At 47.7% G+C, this 27,489-nt stretch overlaps 1 protein-coding gene across 2 annotated transcripts in view; it reads left to right on the top strand.

Moving 5' to 3' along the window:
- The first annotated feature begins 13,215 nt into the window (after positions 1-13,215).
- Positions 13,216-27,489, top strand: part of AKAP1 (A-kinase anchoring protein 1) — a 163,532-nt gene continuing 149,258 nt past the window's right edge. The window contains exon 1 of one of the 2 annotated variants that reach the window (XM_063953651.1): positions 13,216-13,641. The gene's annotated coding sequence lies outside the window, so the exon portion shown is untranslated. The other variant, XM_063953650.1, reaches the window with a different exon arrangement.

Here is a 27,489-nt window from a genome sequence, read left to right as displayed (position 1 = left end):
CCAATAAAGCTATTTTTTTAGTCCCCTGCCCTCACCCTCCCTGTAGCTCCCCCTTCAGTGTGCCCTCACCCTCCCTCTAACTCCCCCCTCAGCATCCATACCCTCACCCTCCCTGTAACTACCCACTCAGTGTCCCAGCCATTACCCTCCCTCTAACTCCCCCATCAGTGTCCCTGCCCTCACCCTCCCTGTAACTTCCCCCCTCAGTGCCCCTACTCTCACCCTCTCTGTAATTTCTCCCTTAGTGCTTCTCACAGTTCACACTCCTTCCAACTCCCTGTCAGCATCCATGCCCTCACCCTCCCTGTAACTCCCCCTCAGCGTCCCTGCCCTCACCCTCCCAATTTAGTGGGATTAAGAATGGTAAAGAGGAGATGGAAAATAGATGGGGAAAGGGGGTGTCGAGAGAGAGAGGAGAAAAAAGAGGAAAGAAAAAAATAATAGCTTAAAAAAATAAATAAATAACCCCAGGCAATGCTGGACAAAAGTATATGGGACACTACTATGTTGTGTAATATGAATCATGGGGACTATGTGCCTAATTCAGACCTGGTAGCACGCAGGCTGTATTTTCCACTGCTGCAAACAGGTAATCACCGCCTACAGGAGGAGGGGGTAATCGCAGTGCAGCGGTGCGATCGGCTGTGCAGGGAGAGGCACAAACAAAAGTTTGTGCAGTTTCTGCACAGCCCAGGACTTACCCGCGGCGACGATCCAGACTGTTGGTGTCGTCAGAGCCTCCCGAACGGCTGCCCACGCCTGCATTTTCCCAGACACTCCCTGGAAACGGTGAGCTGCCGCCCACGAACGCCTTCTTCCTGTCAATCTTCTTGCGGCTGCCGCTGTGATCACTTTCCTCGTACATTCCGTTGCTATCCGTGACCCCCGTCGCTGGCCAGCGACGCGCCTGCGCATTGAGATGCATGCGCAGTACAGACCCATTCGCACGGCTGCAAAAAACTGCAGCATGCGAATGGGTCTGAATGACCCCCTATGTGCAGTATAATGTGGATAAAATTGTGCTACAATGTGGCGTAATTTGAATTGGAGGTACTATTGTGAGGTGCTATTGTGTGTCCCCACCCCTTCCATGTGAGACCACATCTCTCTTTTGTGACGCACACTGACCCTTTATGAGTTAAGGGAGTGAGGGCGCAATTTTATAGTTTGCAGGAGGGCGCCGAACACCCTAGCCCCGGCACTGCTACCAGTAATGTTAAGACATCAGCACCCCTATATTTCACAGCATACAGGAGCACTTAACCTACCAGTATATTTTTGGGGAATGTGACAGGAAACTGAAGCACCCAGAGGAAATCTATGCAAATACAGGGAGATTATACACACTTAGGGCCAGGGCCGTCTTTTCGTATGGGCTCAATGGGCTCTAGCCCAAGGGCCCCAGGAGTATAAGGGCCCTAGGCTGATAGCTGAGGTTCCCCTCTTTCCAGGGGTACCAGATTTTTGAAAATCGGCCTTGGGGAACCGGAGGTCCCCATCCAAGCCTGTTCATTGCTCTTCCCAGCCAGATATCTCGGGTTCTGTCTGACTTTAGAGTTTTTCTGAGGGTACAATCCAAAAGCTGTGCCTCTCCTCTTTTGGTAGACACTGCTTGTCCTACTATGCCCAGAACCAGAGATATCAGCCTTCAAGCAGCTGGTCCCTGCTCCAGCTCCACATGCCTAATATGCAGTTTTAGATTTTCATTGGTGAATTGCTCTGGTTCCTGAACTCTGATCCCCAAGTCCCCAGAACCTTCTGAAAGGTGGGACTCTCTAGTTTTTTTTTATCCCATTCAAAGCTAATAAATATATTTTCAGGAACTTGAGATATCTGCAGTCAAGCAAGCTGCCCTCCCACCGGAAAATGATAAACATTAAGCCCACTCCACTATCCACCCCTCCCCTACGTATTAAACACCCCCTACCAACCTGGAAGTCATGTACCAGGGATTCTTCATTCAACCCAATGCCCCCTTTTACAGTTCAGCCCCATCCGTGCAGTAAAGGAGTAATTAGCAGAAATTACTGCTCCAGGGGCCTAATTCAGAGTTGATCGCTGCAGCAACAATTTAGCAGTTGGGCAAAACCATGTGCATTGCAGGGGGGGGGGGGGGGGGGGGGGATATAACATGTGCAGAGAGAGTTAGATTTGGGTGGGGTGTGTTCAAACTGAAATCTAAATTGCAGTGTAAAAATAAAGCAGCCAGTATTTACCCTGCACAGAAACAATATAACCCACCCAAATCTAATGGTACCCATACACTTGTGCGATTGCCTTCGACGCGATATCGGCCCCGATTTCCCTTGAAGCTCACCTTGAGACAAATCGCATCGAAAGTGCATTTTTGGTGCATTCGATGTGCATACAATCCTGAGATTTATCTCATGCCCCTTACGACCAGAAATCGGGTAGTAACGGGTGATCGAATTCGAGCGCATCGCATGCTGCCCAAAAGCACACCAGATTTATCTGCCAGATTAAGAAAAATTTAAATAGAGGACTGGCTTATCTGGGGGATATATAAAAAAGCAGCCATTTTATAGTCTGTGCACTTCTGTTTGCTCTGTGACTAGAGAAGTCTGGTTTATACCTGCTGCTCGTTCCACATTGCTAGCTACCATGCACTGCTTTGTTCTGCTTGCATTACAAAGTGTTTCTATTTCTATACTGCTGTGTGTAGAGATGGATTCTACTCGCTATCAGGCTCTCATGTGCTACTCTGTGCTGAAGGTGAGGGGAGACAGGGAGAGGGCCCAGCAAAGGTGGAGGGAGAGATGTTGCTGGACCAAGGAGTGGCTGCTTAAGTGGCCTATTCGCTCCTACATGCCCCTCCTGGATGAGATCAGGGAGAATAACCCGGATGACTACCGCAACTTCCTGCGCATGAGTAATGACACCTTCCAGGAGTTGCTGCGTCTGGTGACCCCCCTCATACAGAAGCGGGATACCAAATGGCGGGTTCCTATCCCTGCTGAGGAGAGGCTCGTGGCTACCCTGCAGTTCCTTGCTACTTGACAGTCGTTTGAGGACCTGAAATATGGGACCCGTATCTCTGCACAGGCTTTGGGACACATCATACCTGAAGCCTGCAAGGCTATTATCAAAGTGCTTCAGTATAAGTACTGCAAGGTAAGAAAATGACACCACACATTGCTTGTCATGTAACAAAATGTTTTATTTTGCAAACTTAAATTGCATAGAAAAAATATATGCTTTTTATTCCAAGACATAATTGTATATGCAGCCAACATGGCTGAACTTTTTCAAACAGTATAAAGTTTTCATTATGCATCATTACATTTATGACATGATAACAAAATGCTATATATAGCAACAGATGTGGTGCATTTTGATACTACGGTGTTGAGTGGCACCGCAGCCAGGGGCACAATGCACACATGCAACTTGGGGTAGGAAGATGGCTCCCCGGTTCCATCAACCTGCACCAAGTTGCATGTGTGCATTGTGCCCCTGGTAGCGGTGCCACTCAATGCCGTAGTATCACAATGCACCACATCTGTTGCTATATATATCAAGGTCAGCATTTCCATCTGAGAAAAGTAAAAAAAATGGCTATAACTTTTTTTTAAATATAAAGCCAACATGGCTGAACTTTTTCAAACAGTATAAAGTTTTCATGATGAAGCACATTAAATTGCTTTGAAAAAATATGTGCTTTTTATTTCAAGACATAATTGTATATGTGGCCAACATGGCTAAACATCAGCAAATAGTATAAAGTTTTCATGATGCACCACATGTGCATCATTACATGTATGAAATGATAAACAAAAAATGCTATATATAACAACTAATGTGGTGCATTTTGATACTACAACGTTGCACAATGCACACATGCAACTTGGGGTAGGAAGATGGCTCCCCGGTTCCATCAACCTGCACCAAGTTGCATGTTTGCATTGTGCCCCTGGCTGCGGTGCCTCTCAACGCCGTAGTATCAAAATGCACCACATCTGTAGCAATATATAAGTGCAATATGATATACAGTGTTTTTTGAGTGGCAGCGCTTTCAGGGGCACAATGCACACATGCAGGTAGGCCCGGCTTCAGGCTCCCTAGCACCATCAACCGGACCCAAGCTGCATGTGTGTATTGTCCACCTGAAAGCGGCGCCACTAAAATGCTGTATATCATAGGGCACCAGATCTATCTCAGTATATACCAGGGCAGCAGGAAGCACCGCAGTATCAGAATGCACCACATCTGTTGGTATACTGTATATAACAATATATACCAACAGATGTGGTGCATTCTGATACTGCGGTGTTGAGTGGCACCGCAGCCAGGGGCACAATGCACACATGCAGCTAGGGGCAGGAAGTGCAGCATTTTGGGCAGGGGGGCCAGTATAATGGTAGGTGCAGCATAATGGTGGGCAGTGGTGGTAAAAAAAGAATAATAGTCATTGGTGGTCAGTGGCGCAGTATAATGGCGTTTAGGGCGCGGCCACATGGGGCTTGCAGTGGCGCAGCATTTTGGGCATGGGGCCTATATAAACGTGGGTAGAGCAGCATAAATGGTGGGCAGTGTTGGTAAAAAGGAATAATCATTGGTGGCCAGTGGTATAGCCTGCCTACCTTGTCTGAGGTTTAGGAGCTCAGCAGCGTGCTTGCAGCCTCCTCTCCAGTCATGTGCGCAGTGAGGGGAAGAGGAGTGGCTAGGAAGTCAGCTCCTGCCTTCACATATCGCACATCGCGGTGTGATACATCGAAAGTGGTAAAAAACAGCATGCGATCAAGCCGCGATTCGAGAAATATTAAGTGCAGCACATACTATCTTGAGACACGAGATTCGACCGGCGTGCCCGTGCATTACGTCGAAAGGTACCTAAACTGTGCATACAATCCCCCGATTTCTCTCACAGATCCAGTTGAAATCAAAGGCTAGTACCGATTGTGTCACAAGTGTATGGGCACCATAACTCTCTCTGCACATGTTATATCTGCCACACTTGCAGTGCCCATGGTTTTGCCCAACTGCTAACAAATTTGCTGCTGCGATCAACTCTGGCTAACTCCCCGCCCCCAGGTCCTACATGCTGGGCGGAAGATAGAACACCCCTACCACCCGCGGGACACAAAGCTGCCGCTGATAGCACCTCCCACCCCTACCGCTGGAGGATGGTGTTTGCTGTGCCCAGGGGCCTACACTGCTGTTAAGACGGCCCTGCTTAGGGCCGTGAGGGAATTGAACTAATGACCTCAGTGCTGTGAGGCTGTAATGCTAACTTTTACACAATTAGTAACAAATTGGCAGTTGCTAAATAAACATATCAAAACAGTATTGTTATAAAGACTTCAGCCTGTGTCATTGAGCAGCATAAATCTAGAGATCATTAATTATATGCTAGTCAGTGTGGGGCATAAGACTATGGGAGTGATTCAGAGTTCATCGTAGCCCTGCAAAATTTTGCAGGGCTACGATCATGACCATAGACATGCGGGGGGACGCCCAGTACAGGGCTATCCCGCTCCGCATGTCAGTGCCGCCACCCCCCTCTCCCGCAGAAGCATCACACAGCAGCGATGCTTTTGCACTTTAGGAGTAGATCCCGGCCAGCGCAGCTTTAGCGTGCTGGCCGGGAGCTACTCATCGCTACCCGGCCCGCAGCGGCTGCGTGTGACGTCACGAAGCCGCTGCTGCCCGCCTCCTGCACGGTCTGGCCACACCTGCATTGGCCAGATCGCGCCCACGCCTTCGGTCGTCTGGCATGCGCAGTTCTGACCCGATCGCACCGCTGCAATAAACTGCAGCGTGCGATCAGGTCAGAATGACCCCCTGTGTTCAGCTAATAGCAGAACGTGTCAATCATTTTACTGAATTAAAACAATTGTTACATAGTAAAATACTACAAAGTATCAGGCGCCATCATGTAAAAAAAAGAAGTGTATCTTACAGTTAGTTAATACACATGTAAATTCCACATGGTTATAGGTAATTAGCAAAAGAAATATAACCCAAATATAATCGAAATCAGAATCTGTGCAGCAGTGGATCAGCGATGAGTGGAGAGACCAAACACAGCCATAATATAATGTAATCAAGCAGTCAGTAACGCTGTCAGCATCAATAAATAATCTAATAAACCATAGCGAACCAGGGAAAACCATGTCAATCTTCAAAATATTCTAATAGAAAACAGTTTTATTGGAAGCATTACACAGTATGACCACATATATAAAAAAAAACATTGAGGTCACTGGGAGCTAACATACAGAGTTTGTAGATCGATTTTAGTTCACGTGTCAGCAGCAGCTTTTCTCTATCCCCTCCTCTGATATATTTATCCTATAGGAATGTAGCAGTGGGTGATGCATACAACAAGGTGTTTGGCACGGGATCTGGTTAGGATTCTGATGGTCTGGATCTCAGCAGTCAAAATGCTGATGCCAGAATCCCGATGCCCGCCTCCTGAAAAGTTATAAAACACCGGCGCCCGCATCATGAACAATCGTCTGTGGGGCTGCTGGAGAGGTGACTCGTGGGGGGTGGGAGGGGGGTTAGGTTTAGGCTGCAGGTGGAGGGTTATGTTTAGGCTGCGGGAAGGGGGGATTAGGTTCAGGCGTCACCACAGAAGGTTAGGATTAGACTGTGGGGAGGGAAGAAGGTTAGAGGACAATGGGGGAAAGGTAAGTATACTTACCCTTGCCCTGTCGGAATTCTCACTGTCAAGATGTCGCCGGCATTTCAAACCCAACCCGTTTGACACTTATATGCTTGCCACATTTTAGGCAATGTACTGCCATATAAACCATTTTCATAATAGGAATACATACACGGGGAGCACTTACATGGGGAGTCTGCCCATTTGGGTAAAACCACAGTGCACATTGGTCCGCCCCGCAGTACATTTCTATCCCAGAAGCACCCACCGGGGAAGGTCAAGGCCTGACCTCTCTTTTTCTATGGCCGGGACTATAATCAGCTGGTACTGTGTCCCCGCGTTCCGTGGGGGTAGTACCGGGGCAGCAGCTCCTACACATGTTACAGAAGAAGCATATTTACCTTCCTCGAGCACTGGTCAGGGCAGCATCGGCCAGATCCGAGCAGCAGCGGGGTAAGCTGGGGAAAGGAGCGTGGGAAGAGGGTAGATGCTAGAATCAAGTGGGCTAAAGGACCTCTGATGTCAGGGAGAGGAGCCATGCTGCCAGGAGGAGGCGCTAGGCAAGCGGGATAGTTCTTCTACTATCCACTCCACCAACTACTCCCTTTAGTAACCTGGTGGCGTGCGGAGCGGAGTGAGCCACCGTGCCCGAAGCGTGGCGAGCAAATCGAGCCTGCAAGGGTACATTTCGGGTACCCTGTTCGGGCATGGCCCCTCCCCCTGGTGACATGAGAGGTCCCTTCCCCAACTTGGTCTTACACCTAACCGTGGGAAGAGGGTGCTGCGACTCTGATCACCTGAAACAAAAAAGCTCACTGTGCTCCTTCCACGCACCTGCCACTGCAGAGCTTCATCATCTTGCGAGTCTTTCCACTAGGCTCCGGTCACAGCGAGTGATGGGGTCCTAGCAACCCCCACTAGCAGGAACTGCCGGAAGCCTCACTAAGTTTATTGTTAATAGAGGAAACTGGGCAGACGGGCCCCCCCGGAGTGGCCATATACCATAGCTAGTGCTACATTCCCAACAATAAAATTAAAACATGCCAGTGCCTCCCTTCACATGAACTCACCATGAGTCCTTTCCCCAATGGAGCTCAAGACTGAGTAGAATGAAGGGGGTGCGGCTTTGTCAACTGCTCAGGAGAGAACCTGGTAGAGGGGAAGTAGGGGACGAGCTGAGGTGAAGATGGGGGCAGGCTAAAACGAATGAAGGGGGTGAGCTTTGTCCTATGGACGGGATGGAGAAAGGGAAAGGGGGCGGGCTTGGTCCTAGTATGGGTTGAAAGGAGCAGGGGAAGAGGTTGGGCAGAGAGGAAGAAGGGGGCGAGCATGGTCCTACGGACGGGAGAGAGCACGGTAGAGGGGAAGAAGAGGGCAGGCCTAGTCCTATGTTCAGGAGGGAGCAGGGTAGAGGGAGATAACTGCAGTAACTGTCCCAGCCTCCTCCTCCTCTGAGCAGACTGCTGCCTCCTTGATTACGGGCCCACAGCGACTGGCCAGCATACTATGAGTTACTTTGACTCACTATTAGTACAGCTTATATCACTGCGGTGGGCACTTTCATTACCATTGGCCCCGGTGCAATGCAACGCCTGCAACGGCAGTAGTTCCACCACTGGTTCATACAGATGTTTCAATTAACTTTTTTTGTAGCTATTTTTCCAGTTGCTGTGAAAGTATGCCCACACACTATTTTACAAATGTTTGAAATTAATGTTATCGTTCCACCCTAGGGGTATGCTAAACAAACTGAGAGTTTAGTATTCCTTTGAACATGGAAGGTGGAAGCCATGGTGTCAAGTAGAAATGCATTTTTATATCCTTGCAACTGTTAATGAAGTTGCCTATAATAACCCAAGCAATTCTCTTGTACATCATGCCACTGTGTTATGACTACAGCCTAGATTCTCAAACTCTGCCCTCAGGGCCCCAAACAGTTCATGTTTTCCAGGTACCCTCACAGAATCACATGTGAATAGTTACACCTGTGTATCTCTTAAAATGTACCAGTGAGTAATGAATACACATGTGCACCTGCTAGGTGACCTGAAACATGTAAACTGTTTGGGATCCTCGAGGACTGAGTTTGAGAACCCATAAACTCTGGGAACTAGCAGAATCATAAGAAAGAAATAGAGGTGCTTTTTTCTGCTTTTCTGAAACTTTTCAACTACGCAATAAATTACATTTAATATGGTTGGTGCACTAATTAACAGAACATGTGCATAAGGTTTAGATCTTTTTTATGAGTCGCTGCTGTGACTCATTCCTGTTTGTATTTCGGGCTGTCTTCTAGCAACGAGGATGTTGGCTGCTACGTGTAGCAGCACACCTGTTTGGAATGCCTCGTTACCTGACTCCAGCCTGATGACTCCTGTGATTGGTCTCGTTCCCTTTCATTAGGGATTCTGGCCAGTACCTGTTGCTGGTGATATTCCCTAGATCCTGACCTTGTCATACGGTCGCTGAACCCTGTACAGTTACCAGTCTGTTCCTGCATCCTTCCTGCCTCAGTACTCTGTGTGTTGTCCCTGCTAGTCTTGCACCTGTGCCCATTTGGATCCTGCCCAGTACCTGCTATCCTGTATTTATTTCTGCTCTGTGTCCTAGTCTTGTCGTGGCCCTCCAGTTATCATGCATGGTCCTGTACATATCCAAGCTCCTGTCAAGTCTCTGTGCACATACCCTGCCATTCGTGGTTCTGTGTGCTTCTAGCTTGTGTTTACATGGTTACCACCAGCAAAGTTTATTCATTCCAGCCATGCCTGTAGTCACAAGCCTGCAGCATTCCAACACACCTGACTCTGCACTCTAGCTATATCCTAGCCACTGTGTGTTAGTACAAACTGAAGCCTAGTCACTATTCACCTAGCAAGTCTCTGCTACAAGGTTCTAGCTGACAGCACTCTGCTTTCAATCAGCATACACTCAGCACCTGGTTGTTCCCAGCAGTTAACCATCTAATTACTTCAGTTATCAATGTTCAGTTACCAGTGCATATTCAGCCCTGCAGTCTTTAGTCATCATACCTTGTCAAGCCTGTCTGCAATTACCATTTGAGTATCTTATGCCGACCTACAATTAACTCCTGCTTTGCATCTGGTTTTCACCAAGTCCTGGTGTCTTCAGTTAAAAAATATATTTACTGTATATATACAACTGAAACTTTATCGTCCTCACATATTGTTCGTGGTGCTGAAAAGTCTGCAGGAATGTCCTTTATTATGATTAGCCACGGACCCTGTTTGCTGGAACATTTCCACCCAAGACACTATAGTTTTGTTTGGTGGTGCAGGTCTCTGGAACTTGTCCTGGGACCCAGTTGCCAGGGATGCTGGGAAAGACCGCCATTCCATTCTGTCCCATAACTTTGGAAATAATGTTCCACACATTATGTACATTCCTGGATGGCATACTGGCTGTCACTCAATGTCTACTATAATAAATAAGATACACATACAAGTTTAAATTACCTTATTTTTTATTTAAACACTCTGTACATGTTATGCTGTATGTAATATATGTGGTAGCTTTTTATCTGGGGTATCGGCAGCACTGTATTCAGTACCTGGGACTCCGCATTAGGCTTCACTCTCCTTCTAAGCCCACCCCCGTACTCCTGTGAAATTAGCCAATAGGAGGAAGAGGGAGAATGAATCATAATACTGCAGAATCCTGGATGCTGCACGGCGGGTTAATACACACAGCACATACTGTATATTACATACAGCATCACATCACATGTATGTTTATATGTGCTAAGTGTCGTGTCGTCGTCCCCCCCTTCCCCCCTCCCCTTCCCCCCTCCCCTTCCCCCCTCCCCTTCCGTCACTGCGTGGTCAGCACTGCAGCTGCTGCTGGTGATTGACGCCAACAGTCAGAATGCTGAAGTAAGTATGTGGGGGAGGGGGGGGGGGGGAGTTAGAGAGTGCGGGAAGGTGGGGTTAGGCTGCAGGGGGAGGGAGGGTTTAAATAGGGTTAGTAGTAGGGTTAGGTTATTTACAGAAAAGTGTAAAGATTCTGTCGGGGTGCCACTGTCAGGATCTTGCACCCAACCCATAATAGGATACCAGCGCTAGTATTAGTGCGCAGGACCCTATGTTGCTGATTACTGGATGAGGGACTGAAACCAGTTACCTTTTTAGTTAGGGTATATGGATCACATTTTGGTAATGTGACCCCCAACCCTGTGGGGAAATTTGGTACAAGAGTCTGGGTATTGAATAAGAGTCTGGGTATTGAATATTATGTCTTTCTGGATGCACAGCTAATGCACAGTTGGACATACACTGTTTTGCAAAGTACATGCCCAGAAAATTATAGTAAAACACTTTTGAAAGGAGATGAAAGGTGGATGTAATGGGGTGTTTTCACATAGGCTAAGTTCAGTAAGCACAGGCTCACACAAATGCAGTCATGCAGAACACTACACCAGCATATATGCATATGTTAGGAGACATTTATTTTGTACCTAGCATAGGTCAGGTCCAAGTACAAATTATTATTATTATTATTATCCTTTATTTATATGGCACCACAAGGGTTCCGCAGCGCCCAATTACAGAGTACATAAGCACATAATCAAAACAGGAAAACAGTGACTTACAGTTGAAGACAATATAGGACAAGTACAGGGTAAATAAACATAACTACACCAGTGAATGACAGAGATGAGTTCCAGGTGGCCAAAAACTGCAAGATTTGGGCAGTTGAGGATTATTAAAGTAAGAAAAGGATAAGCACATGAGGGAAGAGGGACCTGCTCGTGAGAGCTTACATTCTAATGATCAAATAATGATGATGATGATGAGAACTTGCAGTAAACAAAGTGCATACACTGCCGATGCAGAGGTTGATACATCTCCAGTTGCACACAGCTTTATTAGTATACTATTTTTCCTGGATCGTTTCTAAAGGGCCCCATACACTAACGCGACATGTCGCAGGCGATCACCCCGGCAGCCTCCCGGGGGGCAGGATCACCCAAGATACATCGTATGCTGTCCTTTTGCATACGATGTATCTTGGGCGATCCCAGCAATGCCTGCAGGGTCGGACGTGATTGAATTTGCAGCACATTCATTCTGGAGGATCCGATCCGATGCTCACGGGAACGCACATCGGATCGGAAACACCTCCAAAATGCCCGATTTCATCAGATATATCGGGCCGAATGCCCGAAATCGGATAAAATCGGGCATTATCGTCCTAGTGTATAGGTCCCTTTAGAAGTCTGCATTGGCACAGCTATGTTCAACTTAAGAAGTGTAAAGATCTGGAATATTTGCACATGCAGAGTGCATTTTATTATTTTAAATCAATAAAACGATTACATGTGCCAACTTTGGGCAAAACCTTGTTGGGCCAAGCAAAATACAATTGAAATTTGTGTAAGGGACATGCTTCTTTATTTTTTTTTTTTAATGTAAAAAATTATGAAAAGCTGGAGCGAAGGAAGAAGTGAATAAGCATCTGCCACTAACTGCAGCCCCGTAAGTTTCCCATTGCGATGAATCCTCATCCGTGAGTTTCACTGGATGCTATTAAAGCATTAGATTCCGTAGAGTGGCCCTTTCTATGGGAGGTTATGCTAGCATTTGGGATTGGCCCAGGGTTTATTAAATGGATTAAATTGTTGTACATGGCCCCTAGAGCTGGAATATTGGCTAATGGATATGTCTCACCTCCATTCCCTTTGTCAAGGAGAACAAGACATGGGTGCACATTGCCCCCTACCCTATTTGCATTGGCTTGTAGTATATGATCTCATCCTGAGATAGTAGGATTTATGGTAGGAAACAGGATGGATACAGTGGCTTTATATGTCCATAATTTGTTAATATTTTTATCAAATTATAACATCTCTATGCCTGTAACTCCTTCGGTGTGTACTCAGACCTTAAAATACATTTTGAAAAGCCTTCTATACGCCCAATGTGTGGTTCTTGTCCTATTGTTCAATGTACCAAATTCCCTCTTTAGTGGATTTCGTTTTAAATACTTAGGTATATGGATCACAAACTCACTGCGGGACTGTGCCTCCCTGAATATACAGCCGTTATTTGGGGTTGGGTATGTTGTACCGGCGTTCAGCATCCTGACACCAGGATTCCGGTCCCAGAATGCCAGTGAGGGGAGCAAGCGCAATGAGGCCCCTTGCGGGCTTGCTGCGTTCAGCGCACTGCGGGCTCGGTGGATTCCCACTCTATGGGTGTCATGGACACCCACGAGTGGGAATAGTCCCTTTTAGTCAGAATGATGACTGTTGGGATTGCCAGGCTTCGGGATGTAGGGCGAGGTATTGTGACCATATGTGTGTTTGTTATGTAAAGAAAATGTTTAATAAAAATTACTCAATTTACAAAGACTTGGGAAAGACCTACACACTACTGTGCGGGGACAGAGAAGAATCTCAATCCGGGAACCAAAATACAGTTAGAATCAGAAGACGGAGGGGGGCATACCTCCCAACATGACCCTCTCCAGGAGGGACACAATGCTCTGTTCCTGGACTTTTATCATACATTAAGAGGGAAGTCCAGGAGCAGAGCATTCTCCTGGACAGGGTCATGTTGGGAGGTATCGGGGAGGATGGCGTCCACATAGAATGATGTTAGGAGAAATAATGTAATATACGGGGTGTGTATTGGTAACGCGCTGGTACATCATCTCTGGCTGGGCAGCTGCAGGGGACGGGCAGCAGTGTAAGCGGCGCTGCACACGGTGACTGAGCTACGGCCGCCGCCAGCAATCCAGCAGGAGGATGCTCCGGGAAGAGGAAGCGACGTGCTCTGTGATGTAACGCGACTCCCAGCAGCGGGATCCCGGCCGCAGCACTGTGCCTGTGATACAGAATAATAATAATAGCTGCTGCTGCTCCTGCTCAGTGTGTGACTCACCCCCGGCTGCCGCTCATTGGCCGCAGCGAGCAGAGGGGCCAGGACGTCCCGCCCCGGCTTCGGCGCCCGCCCCCCAGACGGTGCTTGGAGCAGTGACTGAGCCGACTTTAGGAGGTAAGTTGGAGCTTGCTGCACTCCGCCTGTGTCCCGGCGAGGAGAGTGCGGGAGGGAGACTGAGGTAACGCACCGGCCGTGTGTTGCGCCACTGGTATCTGGGCACGGAGGGCGCACGCTGCCCGTGGCGGGTGTGTGGGGTAGTTGGGTGCCCTGTGCACTCGAGCCGCAGACGATGCATCCCGGGTGACCTCCCTGTGCGCCCACGTGTGTGCGGTGCCCGGGGGGTAGAGGTAGAAGGTGGCTGACGGGTGCTGTGATTTATCGGGTGCGTGCTCCCGCACGTGCGTGCTGTGTATCTGTCACTAGTACGCCCGGCGGGTGAGGCTGCGCTGTCCGGCTGCTGGGCGGCCTGGCGGCTATAAATAGAGGTTGCCATCATTCTAGGAATGCGTTTTTATATATATATATATATATATATATATATATATATATATACATACACACACACATATATACACAGCGCAGCTGTGCGGGGACTGGGCATCCCCGACCCGTACATGGAGCAAGTGAGTGAGGCCTCGGGGTGACCCCGGTCACATGGCGGGGGGTGGTATCAGCGGTGACATGCTGCAGTGTGTGGGGGTGAGGGCACCGGTGCCCCGCAGCAGCCTGCCAGTGTGCTCTCCCTGTGCCTGCCCGTGGGTGAGCGTGGCCTAATGCTGCTGCTCTTACCTTCAGGGCAGCGGGTGTTGCTGAGTGACCCCGGCACAAGTGTGATGTGTGGCGCTCTCGCCAAGGTCACCCATACTCCCCGCACCAGTTTTCGGTTTCAAAGGTCATCGTCGCCCTTCCCTGCATGTGCGGGTAGCCGCTGTGGGCTGCTGGGCGTGTGGCAGCCCCGGGGAGGCCCCATCCCGTGCCCGCTGCTGCCTGTGCCCAATCTCAGCCCTGTCACCGCACCTGGCCGCGTGCTGGCCTCTTCCTGCTCTGTTACCCATGAGTGACATCTGCACTTACTCCCTGGAAGGTGTGTAGTCCTTCATTTGTGTGTATACTGAAGGGCACACGTGTGTCAGCTGCCAAACTGCTCTGCAGCTCTCCACAGTACAATTGTTTATACAGCTAGGACCACCTATTAATATACTCGGTATTTGTATCCTAAATGCTACAGTTTTATGTTAGTAACTTAGTTTACATCTTAATTGAAACTATATTCGCTTAATTATTCTCATTCTGTCACCTACTTGTCTCCCCTTTTTAGAAATCTTTTACTGATTTTTGCATGATATAAAACCTATCGGTGATATAAAATTGCAGCATTTGCAGTTTACATAGATCACCCCAGTTCAGAACGTGTGACCCCCCCTGGATTAGCGTAAGTAAACTACTTAAGAACATCAGTACATTAAAACAAGTACTCTGGTGAGCTCACCACACTTCAGGCACGGGGGCTTGCTCTGTCCGCCACAGGTTGCAATTTCCAATAAATGTCCACATGGCTAGGGTTCTGAGGCGATTTAGTTATGCTAGCCCAGGGGGGTCCCATGTTCTGAACTTGAGCTAATCACTCTTCATTGGTCACAACCCAAAAATGCTTGATTTGTCCCTCAGTAGGACTCACTTAATTGGTTCTATTAGTAATACCCCTTTCACACTGCCAATGCCGGATCCCACCTTGGAATTGGAAATGAGTCCTTGCCAGGTTGGATCCGGCATTGGACCCTAACTGCTGGCTTCCCGACCCGGCAATTTGCCTGGTTGGTTACCATAGCGAGGGGTGGAGGCGGCACTGGGAGATGAGAACATCTTCGCATCACTGCTCCACTATGTAGTGAACTGATCCTGGGTCGCATGGACCCCGGAACCTGTTCACGCTGCCACTGACCCGGTATTCAACCAAGGAATAACACTGCTTTATTCCCAGGTTGAATTACCAGGTCAGGCGACCCGGGAATTCGACCATGGTCCTTTCACACCGCACACCGACCCGGGTCAATATCGGGTTATTTGTGCAGTGTGAAAGGGCTATAACAGACTTGCAAGAACATGAGTGTGGCCTTTATCCTCCTGACAATGCATGTAACCAACATTTTCCAAGTCATCGTTACATTTGTCTACTGTGACATCTGTCTGCTGTGCCATCACACGTTTGTAGAAACTGCGTTAAGCAGCCTTTTTTTTTTTTTTTGGGGGGGGGGGGGGGGGTTAAACATGTCTTATGCAGATGAAGTTGATTTGCAGTTTTGTAATATTCAGCTGTTGCAAGGCAGCATCCCTAAAGTGTGTTTTGTTTTGTTTTGTTAGTTTTTTTTTTTTAGTTGGATGTTACAGATTGGAACAGTCTACCCAACAGGCTTCCATGCATTGTGAATAAACAGGGTGTTTGTAACATACAGTAAAAGCTAAAATTTTGGTGTATTGCTTTGGCATTCATACTTTGTTGGTTTGTGAAAATGCTGTACCCCGTTTTGCATTTACATCAGTTAAATAACTTCTGTCTGGTCAAATGTATTGGATGCTTGTAGTAGTTCATTGTTCCTGCCACTACTAAATTAATAAACTTAATTATGACACAGCTTTCAAGTAACACGGTACAGTTTCATATTGTGTGCTGATGTAAGGTGTGTATTTTTTTTAGCCCAGTTGTTGATTTGGGCAAAAATGGTGTGTTCTCTGACAAGGTAGAAGGTTTGTTTGCTGTGGCAGCTGGCACAACCTTGCATTGTTTGCACAAGCCTACCAGTGCTAATGTTCTTATCACATGAGAGTGAAACCTTTGGTGCACATTTAAGTCAAGCTGCTATCGAGCCTCCGTATACGAAGCATGAATTATGGAGTGGCATGGGAGATCGGATACTGTGGAATGAAGACAAGCACAAGTTAAGGATCACTTGATAGAATGATAATATCTATAATTGTGATAATGGCTTGGTTAGGATTCTTAGCAGTTCTAGTTTTTTCCCCCTTTTATAAAAGGACAGGATAACTTGGCGCTGTTTGAACAATTATGAGATTTGCTGAAGTGTGTTCGTAATTTTCCAAGTTTGAGTGAATGGCAGTTACTAGCACTTCAGATGTAGCTAATTTAAAGTAAACTCATATTTCTATGTTTTTTTTTTTTTTGTTTTTTTTCAAAATAAGTAGCTTAATGATGCAGTCCGTTTAAGATCAGTCTTGATTCTGCCCACTCAAGTACCTCTGGTTTATCTATAATGCAAAAATGCTTTTATGACTTCTAGGGGGTATAGTCAATTAAAGTCGAATACATTCCAACATGCATTTGTCGGAATGGATCCGACAAGCCCTATTCAATGAGTGGCCAAATCCGACTGTTGGATTTGGCCGTTCCCAGTGTCCTGTCCTGCCAGTGCTCTCAGCGGTGGCGGGGGGAGCTGCTGGGAGTGAGGAGCCTGGCCAGGAGGGCACCCTGCTCAATCCAACTTTTTTTAAAGTTAGAGTGAGATTGTTGGAAACGGAACCAAAACCTGTCTAATTTGGTCCCATTTCCGACAGAAGCACGCGGATCGGCTGCTATTCCGCCTATCCACGTGCTTTCCGACAAGTCGGGGATTGAATAGGTCGGAACCCCTTCTGACCTGAAAAAGTCGAAAACTGCCGTCTTTCCGACACAATGGCAGTTTCGATAGCGATTGAATATACCCATAGATTTCTGACATCTGAAACAAAATAAATCCATTGGGGCAGATTCAATTGTATTACCCTGTGGCTACCGCTAGGGGGTGCACAAAACAGAGCAATTCAATTGTTGCTCCGTTTAGACTGCCTGTAGTAGCGGGGATGACATTTGTACTCGCAGCCTCCTGAGGTGCGAGGAGAAATGTGCGCTAAGTTGAGATTTTGGCTGTCATAACATTAGTTTAGACGTCCAAAGCAGGACTTTACACAGGTTTAGCCGTTTAACGCGACTAAACGCGGCATGTTAGGGCGCGACGTGTGATATGCATGTGCGCCCAAACATTGATTGAATTGTTTAGACGGGACCAAGTCTCTAGGTCGACAGGTCAAAAGGTCGAGATGAGTTTTTCACAAATTTTTTTATTTTTTTTGAAGTTTTTCATACTTAATGATCCATGCAGACTACGATTGGGAATAGTAACCTGTGCCGAGCACAGCGAGGCACCTTGCCCGGAGCATGGCGAGCGAACACTGTGCACTAATTGGGGTTCTCCGTCACTGTACGGAGAAAATTACCCCCCCCCCCAAAAAAAAAAAAGTAAACCTTTTGACCTGTCGACCTAGTTACCAATAGTGGTATGCAATGCCGAGTATTTGTAGAATTATCTCTGTGAACCAGTTATTTGGCCTGCGTTCAGTACCAGTGTTCTTTTTTAGGTGGTGGTTCTTGGCTGCTCCACCTGGCAGAATTCACCTGCTGCTTGGCACTGACAGTCTAAAAGTTGCGCAGTTCTCATGTTTCATAAACATCTGCGTTGCTGCAGATCCCTCCCTCAATAAAATAGGCAGAGCACGGTTGACAGACGTGAACAGTCAGCCAGTGTGCACTGCGAAGAGGAGAGCGCAGTGTCTGTGTGTCTCGGACATACTTCAGTAAAGCTAGCTGCAAGTTAGTTAATCCAGCCAGCAAGTGAGCAGTATGCTTGCTGTAAAAAATCTATCCAGCTGGTAAATGGGGCAGTATCTGGGCTCTAAAAAAAAAAAAAAGTCTGTCCAGCCAGCAGGTGGGCATTATCCAAGTTCTAAAAATATCTGTCTAGGCAGTAAGTTGTCAGTATCTGGGCCAATATTACAGATTCAATTTGTGTCCAGGCAGCAAGTAGGCAGTATCTGGCCTATTAATATAATCTGTGTCTGATCAGCCAGTGAATAGCATCTGGCCTTTTAAAATCTCTGTCCAGTTAGCAAGTGGGTAGTATCCAGCAAGCTGTTAAAATATCTATATATATTTTGTCCAGCATCTTTTGAATGATTCATTCCAGTTTTGATAAAATTGCTTTTGTGGGCGCTTTTAAAGAGCTATATATTGGTTGTCAAAAAACAAACTACAGTAACTACATTGCACAAAATATTGCTTTAGGCTCTGGGTTGTACACACTTAAAGCTATCGATATTGGAAAGAATGCCGATTACACTTCAGAAAGACAAATGCAAGAATCGCTTGTCATCCTAGCTTCAGTGATGAAATGTAACAGTAAAATACAAAAAAAATTGCGTTTGGCAGATTATTTCAGTGTTTGTGTGATAAAGCAGACATCTGAGTTTTCAAACAGTTTATTATATACATTAAATATGTTCTCTGCAGCGTGTAATATCATTTATGGCAAAGCTGATACTATAACAAAATAATTTGAAGTCATGGCAGCAATAGGGTTTCAAAAATCTAGCTTGGTTTACCTAGGTTCTGATGAAACAGCTTTCATGGCTTGGAAGCACAAAATCGTGGTCAACTGTCTTGGTATAAACCACCACTTGGCTCTTCCTGTTGCACAAGTAGCTCATCAAAGTAAAAGGGGGCTACTTTGAGGAATCTAAAATATAAAACATATTTTGATTTAACACTTTTTTTGTTTCAAATGTAATTCCATATGTGTTCTTTCAGAGTTTTGATGTCTTCAGTATTAATTTACAATGTAGAAAATAATTAAAATAAACCATTGAGTGAGAAGGTGTGTCAAAACTTTTGACTGGTACTGTATATATAGATGGACATATATCTATAGATACAATGGGGGGAAGGCGGAGACTGCGCTCACTGAGGGAGGAAAATGGAAGTATGGTGCTGCTAGAACCTGGAGGTGTTCGGCCTCCTGTAAAATATTGTCAAGGGGTATGGTCAGCCCCCCCTAGGATGGGGAGGTGGGGGGTCGTGGGGGGTTTGGGAAGGGTGGAGGAATATGAGGTGGAAAGGGAGATGAGGGTATATGATCAGGAATGGTAGTAGTTGTGTGTTATACCAATGAATAAACAATGATGACCACTGGTGTAGTTCTAAAATGTGTGGTATTTTATTTAAGTGTTCGTAGATCACTGTCAGGTGTGTCCTGCAGACCACCCTTTATGTGGTATACTCTTGCTCAGTGGACCCCTAATGTGGTGAATGTCAGGCGTACCTTTAAGGGGTTCACCTTTACCATAGGTGTGTGCTACCAGTGTAGCTCTCGATTGTCTGAGGGTTTGTCACTATATGTGGGGTAGGTGACTGGTGCGGCGTCCAGCTTGTCAGACCCTTGGTAGTGACAATAATGTGTGTGCACCGCTGTGAGGAGACGGGTGAATGGGCTTTGTTCTTTCACTTACCGCCGGGGGTGCGTTCGGGCGCGCCTGTGCCGGCTCAGCTTCCGTGCCCTCCGGTGCCCTTGCTACCCCAGTCCGTGACGTCTCGGTCCCCGTGCAGATCCAGCAGCCGCTGCTCTCTCCTTCGTGTCCCGTCTGTTGCTTCCTAGTTCACCGTGTCACGTCAAGTGGTGCGGGATTCCCGTGCAGCTCTTGTTGTGAAAAGCTTCCCCTTCTCCAGCCGGGGAGGGGAGCTTGTAGTTCAGTGTGTGACCTGCCACACGGTCACACACTGAACTACATACATAATACATAACTAGATAAATAATGGGGTTTTAGTTTGTGAATTGTACAATGCATTTCTCTAACGTCCTAGTGGATGCTGGGACTCCGTCAGGACCATGGGGAATAGCGGGCTCCGCAGGAGACAGGGCACATCTAAATAAAGCTTTTAGGATCACATGGTGCGTACTGGCTCCTCCCCCTATGACCCTCCTCCAAGCCTCAGTTAGGTTTTTGTGCCCGTCCGAGAAGGGTGCAATCTAGGTGGCTCTCCTAAAGAGCTGCTTAGAAAAAGTTTTTTTAGGTTTAAATCTCAGTGAATCCTGCTGGCAACAGGATCACTGCATCGAGGGACTTAGGGGAGAGATTTCCAACTCACCTGCGTGCAGGATGGATTGGAGTCTTAGGCTACTGGACACTTAGCTCCAGAGGGAGTCGGAACACAGGTCCTCCTGGGGTTCGTCCCGGAGCCGCGCCGCCGATCCCCCTTACAGACGCTGAAGACGGAGGTCCGGAAAGCAGGCGGCAGAAGACTCCTCAGTCTTCATGAAGGTGGCGCACAGCACTGCAGCTGTGCGCCATTGTTGCTACACGTCTCACTGATTCAGTCACGGAGGGTGCAGGGCGCTGCTGGGGGCGCCCTGGGCAGCAATATTAAATACCTTTAGTGGCAAAATAAATACATCACATATAGCCATTAAGGCTATATGTATGTATTTAACCCAGGCCAGTTTTCTTAAAACCCGAGAGAAAAGCCCGCCGAAAAAGGGGTGGAGCTTATTCTCCTCAGCAGTCAGCGCCATTTTCCTGCTCAGCTCCGCTGGTGAGGAAGGCTCCCAGGACTCTCCCCTGCACTGCACTACAGAAACAGGGTAACAAAGAGAAGGGGGGCATAATTTGGCGATATTGATATATTAAAAGCGCTTATATCAAAAACAACACCTTCTAGGGTTGTTTATATACATTTATAGCGTTTTTGGTGTGTGCTGGCAAACTCTCCCTCTGTCTCCCCAAAGGGCTAAGAGGGTCCTGTCTTCGATTAGAGCATTCCCTGTGTGGCTGCTGTGTGTCGGTACGTGTGTGTCGACATGTATGAGGACGATGTTGGTGTGGAGGCAGAGCAATTGCCGGTAATGGTGATGTCACCCCCTAGGGAGTCGACACCGGAATGGATGGCTTTAGTTATGGAATTACGTGATAATGTTAGCACATTACAAAAGTCAGTTGACGAAATGAGACGGCCGGAAAACCAGTTAGTACCGGCTCAGGCGTCTCAGACACCGTCAGGGGCTGTAAAACGTCCCTTACCTCAGTCAGTCGACACGGGTACCGACACAGATGAATCTAGTGTCGACGGTGAAGAAACAAACGTATTTTCCAATAGGGCCACACGTTATATGATCACGGCAATGAAGGAGGCTTTGCAGATCTCTGATACTGCTGGTACCTCAAAAAGGGGTATTATGTGGGGGGTGAAAAAACTACCTGTAGCTTTTCCAGAATCAGAGGAATTGAATGACGTGTGTGACGAAGCGTGGGTTAACCCAGATAGAAAACTGCTAATTTCCAAGAAGTTATTGGCATTATACCCTTTCCCACCAGAGGTTAGGGCGCGCTGGGAAACACCCCCTAGGGTGGATAAGGCGCTCACACGTTTATCAAAGCAAGTGGCGTTGCCGTCTCCTGATACGGCCGCCCTCAAGGATCCAGCAGATAGGAGGCTGGAAACTACACTGAAGAGTATATACACACATACTGGTGTTATACTGCGACCGGCAGTAGCCTCAGCCTGGATGTGCAGTGCTGGGGTAGTGTGGTTGGATTCTCTGACTGAAAATATTGATACCCTGGATAGGGACAGTATTTTATTGACTCTAGAGCAATTAAAGGATGCTTTTCTTTATATGCGAGATGCTCAGAGGGATATTTGTACTCTAGCATCAAGAGTAAGCGCGATGTCCATATCTGCCAGAAGAAGTTTATGGACGCGACAGTGGTCAGGTGATGCGGATTCCAAAAGGCATATGGAAGTATTGCCATATAAAGGAGAGGAATTATTTGGGGTCGGTCTTTCGGACCTGGTGGCCACGGCAACTGCCGGCAAATCCACTTTTTTACCTCAGACCCCCTCCCAACAGAAAAAGACACCGTCTTTTCAGCCGCAGTCCTTTCGCTCCTATAAAAACAAGCGACCAAAAGGACAGTCTTATCTGCCGCGAGGCAGAGGAAAGGGTAAGAGAGGGCAGCAAGCAGCCCCTGCCCAGGACCAGAAGCCCGCCCCGGGTTCTACAAAGCCATCAGCATGACGCTGGGGCTTTACAAGCGGACTCAGGAGCGGTGGGGGGTCGACTCAAGATTTTCAGCAATCAGTGGGCTCGCTCACAAGTGGACCCGTGGATCCTGCAGATAATATCTCAGGGTTACATGTTGGAGTTCGAAAGGTCTCCCCCTCGCCGGTTCCTAAAGTCTGCTTTACCAACGTCTCCCTCAGAAAGGACGTCGGTTTTGGAAGCCATTCACAAGCTGTATTCTCAGCAGGTGATAGTCAAGGTACCCCTCCTACAACAGGGAAAGGGGTATTATTCCACACTATTTGTGGTACCGAAGCCGGACGGTTCGGTAAGACCTATTCTAAACCTGAAATCCTTGAACCTGTACATACAGAAATTCAAGTTCAAGATGGAGTCACTCAGAGCAGTGATAGCGAATCTGGAAGAAGGGGACTTCATGGTGTCCCTGGACATAAAAGATGCTTATCTGCATGTCCCAATTTACCCCTCACACCAAGGGTATCTCAGGTTCGTGATACAAGACTGTCATTATCAGTTTCAAACGCTGCCGTTTGGTTTGTCCACGGCCCCTCGGGTCTTTACCAAGGTAATGACCGAAATGATGGTTCTTCTACGAAGAAAAGGCGTATTAATTATCCCTTACTTGGACGATCTCCTGATAAGGGCAAAGTCCAGAGAACAGCTGGAAGTCGGTGTAGCACTAACCCAGGTAGTGCTTCAGCAACACGGGTGGATTCTGAATCTTCCAAAATCTCAATTGACCCCGACAACTCGTCTGCTGTTCCTGGGAATGATTCTGGACACGGTTCAGAAAAAGGTGTTTCTCCCGGAGGAGAAAGCAAGAGAGTTATCCGAACTTGTCAGGAACCTCCTAAAACCAGGAACTGTGTCAGTACATCAATGCACAAGAGTCCTGGGAAAGATGGTGGCTTCTTACGAAGCGATTCCATTCGGCAGATTCCATGCACGGACATTTCAGTGGGATCTGCTGGACAAATGGTCCGGATCGCATCTGCACATGCATCAGCGGATAACACTGTCACCAAGAACAAGGTTGTCTCTCCTGTGGTGGTTGCAGAGTGCCCATCTGTTAGAGGGCCGCAGATTCGGCATACAGGACTGGGTCCTGGTGACTACGGATGCCAGCCTACGAGGCTGGGGAGCAGTCACACAGGGAAGAAACTTCCAGGGCGTGTGGTCAAACCTGGAGACGTCCCTTCACATAAATATACTGGAGCTAAGAGCGATCTACAATGCTCTAAGCCTGGCAAAATCGCTGCTTCAGGGTCAGCCGGTGTTGATCCAGTTGGACAACATCACGGCAGTCGCCCACGTAAACCGACAAGGCGGCACGAGAAGCAGAAGAGCAATGACAGAAGCTGCAAGGATTCTGCGCTGGGCGGAGAATCATGTCATAGCACTGTCAGCAGTGTTCATCCCGGGAGTGGACAACTGGGAAGCAGACTTCCTCAGCAGACACGACCTTCACCCGGGAGAGTGGGGACTTCATCCAGAAGTCTTCCACATGATTGTGAACCGTTGGGAAAAACCAAAGGTGGACATGATGGCGTCTCGCCTCAACAAAAAATTGGACAGATATTGCGCCAGGTCAAGAGACCCTCAGGCAATAGCTGTGGACGCTCTGGTAACACCGTGGGTGTACCAGTCAGTGTATGTGTTCCCTCCTCTGCCTCTCATACCAAAGGTACTGAGAATTATACGGAAAAGAGGAGTAAGAACAATACTGGTGGCTCCGGACTGGCCAAGAAGAACTTGGTATCCGAAACTTCAAGAGATGCTCACGGAGGATCCGTGGCCTCTACCTCTAAGAAGGGATCTGCTTCAGCAGGGACCTTGTATGTTCCAAGACTTACCGCGTCTGCGTTTGACGGCATGGCGGTTGAACGCCGGATTCTAAAAGAAAAGGGCATTCCAGAGGAAGTTATTCCTACCTTGATTAAGGCTAGAAAGGAAGTGACTGTACAACATTATCACCGCATTTGGCGGAAATATGTTGCGTGGTGTGAGGCCAAGAAGGCTCCAACGGAAGAATTTCAATTGGGTCGATTCTTACATTTCCTGCAAGCAGGATTGTCTATGGGCCTAAAATTGGGGTCCATTAAAGTTCAAATTTCGGCCTTATCAATCTTCTTCCAGAAGGAATTGGCATCAGTGCCTGAAGTACAAACTTTTGTCAAAGGTGTACTACATATACAACCCCCAATAGTGCCTCCAGTGGCACCGTGGGATTTGAACGTAGTTTTGAATTTTCTCAAATCTCATTGGTTTGAGCCTCTAAAATCGGTAGATTTAAAATACCTTACATGGAAGGTAACCATGCTATTGGCCCTGGCTTCAGCCAGGAGAGTTTCAGAGTTGGCGGCTTTATCATACAAAAGCCCATATCTGATTTTCCATTCGGACAGGGCAGAACTGCGGACACGTCCTCATTTTCTCCCTAAGGTGGTTTCGGCTTTTCACTTGAACCAGCCTATTGTGGTGCCTGCGGCTACTAGCGACTTGGAGGACTCCAAGTTACTGGACGTTGTCAGAGCATTAAAAATATATATTTCAAGGACAGCTGGAGTCAGAAAATCTGACTCGTTGTTTATATTGTATGCACCCAACAAGATGGGTGCTCCTGCGTCTAAACAGACGATTGCACGTTGGATCTGTAGCACAATCCAACTTGCACATTCTGTGGCAGGCCTGCCACAGCCTAAATCTGTAAAGGCCCACTCCACAAGGAAAGTGGGCTCATCTTGGGCGGCTGCCCGAGGGGTCTCGGCATTACAACTTTGCCGAGCAGCTACGTGGTCAGGGGAGAACACGTTTGTAAAATTTTACAAATTTGATACTCTGGCTAAGGAGGACCTGGAGTTCTCTCATTCGGTGCTGCAGAGTCATCCGCACTCTCCCGCCCGTTTGGGAGCTTTGGTATAATCCCCATGGTCCTGACGGAGTCCCAGCATCCACTAGGACGTTAGAGAAAATAAGAATTTACTTACCGATAATTCTATTTCTCATAGTCCGTAGTGGATGCTGGGCGCCCATCCCAAGTGCGGATTGTCTGCAATACTTGTACATAGTTATTGTTACAAAGATCGGGTTATTACTATTGTTGTGAGCCATCTTTTCAGAGGCTACTTCGTTTTTTGTTATCATACTGTTAACTGGGTTCAGATCACAAGTTGTACGGTGTGATTGGTGTGGCTGGTATGAGTCTTACCCGGGATTCAAGATCCTTCCTTATTGTGTACGCTCGTCCGGGCACAGTACCTAACTGAGGCTTGGAGGAGGGTCATAGGGGGAGGAGCCAGTACGCACCATGTGATCCTAAAAGCTTTATTTAGATGTGCCCTGTCTCCTGCGGAGCCCGCTATTCCCCATGGTCCTGACGGAGTCCCAGCATCCACTACGGACTATGAGAAATAGAATTATCGGTAAGTAAATTCTTATTTTAAGCTTGCCTCAAATCAAGGGACCCTATTTCTCTGCTAATCCTACTCTTATCTAGATTCTTTGGAAACCTGGCAACTGCTATCCAATAGGAGAAAATGTGCTTACCTGGTTTAAAACTCGCCTGCCAACTGACTACTGGCTTTTAAAGGGGAGACAATCGCAAACATTTCTCTAACGTCCTAGTGGATGCTGGGGACTCCGTAAGGACCATGGGGAATAGACGGGCTCCGCAGGAGACTGGGCACTCTAAGAAAGAATTAGTACTACTGGTGTGCACTGGCTCCTCCCTCTATGCCCCTCCTCCAGACCTCAGTTAGAATCTGTGCCCGGACAGAGCTGGGTGCATTTTAGTGAGCTCTCCTGAGCTTGCTAATAAGAAAGTATTTTAGTTAGGTTTTTTATTTTCAGAGAGCTTCTGCTGGCAACAGACTCTCTGCTACGTGGGACTGAGGGGAGAGAAGCAAACCTACTAACTGCGGCTAGGTTGCGCTTCTTAGGCTACTGGACACCATTAGCTCCAGAGGGATCGAACACAGGAACCTAACCTTGGTCGTCCGTTCCCGGAGCCGCGCCGCCGTCCCCCTCGCAGAGCCAGAAGACAGAAGCCGGCGGGTTGAAGCAAGAAGACGTCAAAATCGGCGGCAGCAGACTCCTGTCTTCATATGAGGTAGCGCACAGCACTGCAGCTGTGCGCCATTGCGCCCACACTAACCCTCACACTCCGGTCACTGTAGGGCGTAGGGGGGGGGGGCGCCCTGGGCAGCAATTGATTACCTCCTAGCAAAAGCAGCATATATACAGCTGGGCACTGTAATATGTATGAGCCCCCGCCATTAATTTTACACAAAATCGCGGGACAGAAGCCCGCCGCTGAGGGGGCGGGGCCTTCCTCAGCACTCACCAGCGCCATTTTCTCTCCACAGCTCCGCTGCAGACTCACGGTAGAAAGAGGATAAAAAGAGAGGGGGGGGGGGGGGGGGCACATAAATTTAGCGCATTAATCATATATACAGCAGCTACTGGGTAAACACTAAGTTACTGTGTGATTCCTGGGTCATATAGCGCTGGGGTGTGTGCTGACATACTCTCTCTCTGTCTCTCCAAAAGGCCTTGTGGGGGTCCTGTCCTCATATAGAGCATCCCCTGTGTGTGTGGTGTGTCGGTACGCGTGTGTCGACATGTTTGACGAGGAGGGCTATGTGGAGGCAGAGCAAGTGCAGATGAATGACGTGTCTCCGCCGACGGCGCAGATACCTGATTGGATGGATATGTGGAAGGTGTTAAATGATAATGTAAACTCCTTGCATAAAAGGTTGGATAAAGCTGATGCATTGGGACAGTCGGGGTCTCAGCCTATGCCTGATCCTACAGCGCAGAGGCCGTCAGGGTCTCAGAAGCGCCCACTATCCAAAATTGTTGACACAGATATCGACACGGATTCTGACTCCAGTGTCAATGACGATGATGCAAAATTGCAGCCTAAAATGGCTTAAGCCATCCGCTACATGATTATAGCAATGAAGGATGTATTGCACATATCTGAGGTAAACCCTGTCCCTGACAAGAGGGTTTATATGTATGGGGAGAAAAAGCAAGAGGTGACTTTTCCCCCTTCACA

This window comes from Pseudophryne corroboree, chromosome 2 (genome assembly GCF_028390025.1).
Source record: "Pseudophryne corroboree isolate aPseCor3 chromosome 2, aPseCor3.hap2, whole genome shotgun sequence".
In the NCBI taxonomy this organism is placed as follows: Eukaryota; Metazoa; Chordata; class Amphibia; order Anura; family Myobatrachidae; genus Pseudophryne; species Pseudophryne corroboree.
The sequence above is the reverse complement of the archived record's forward strand: the minus strand, read 5'-3'. Positions and strand labels throughout refer to the sequence as shown.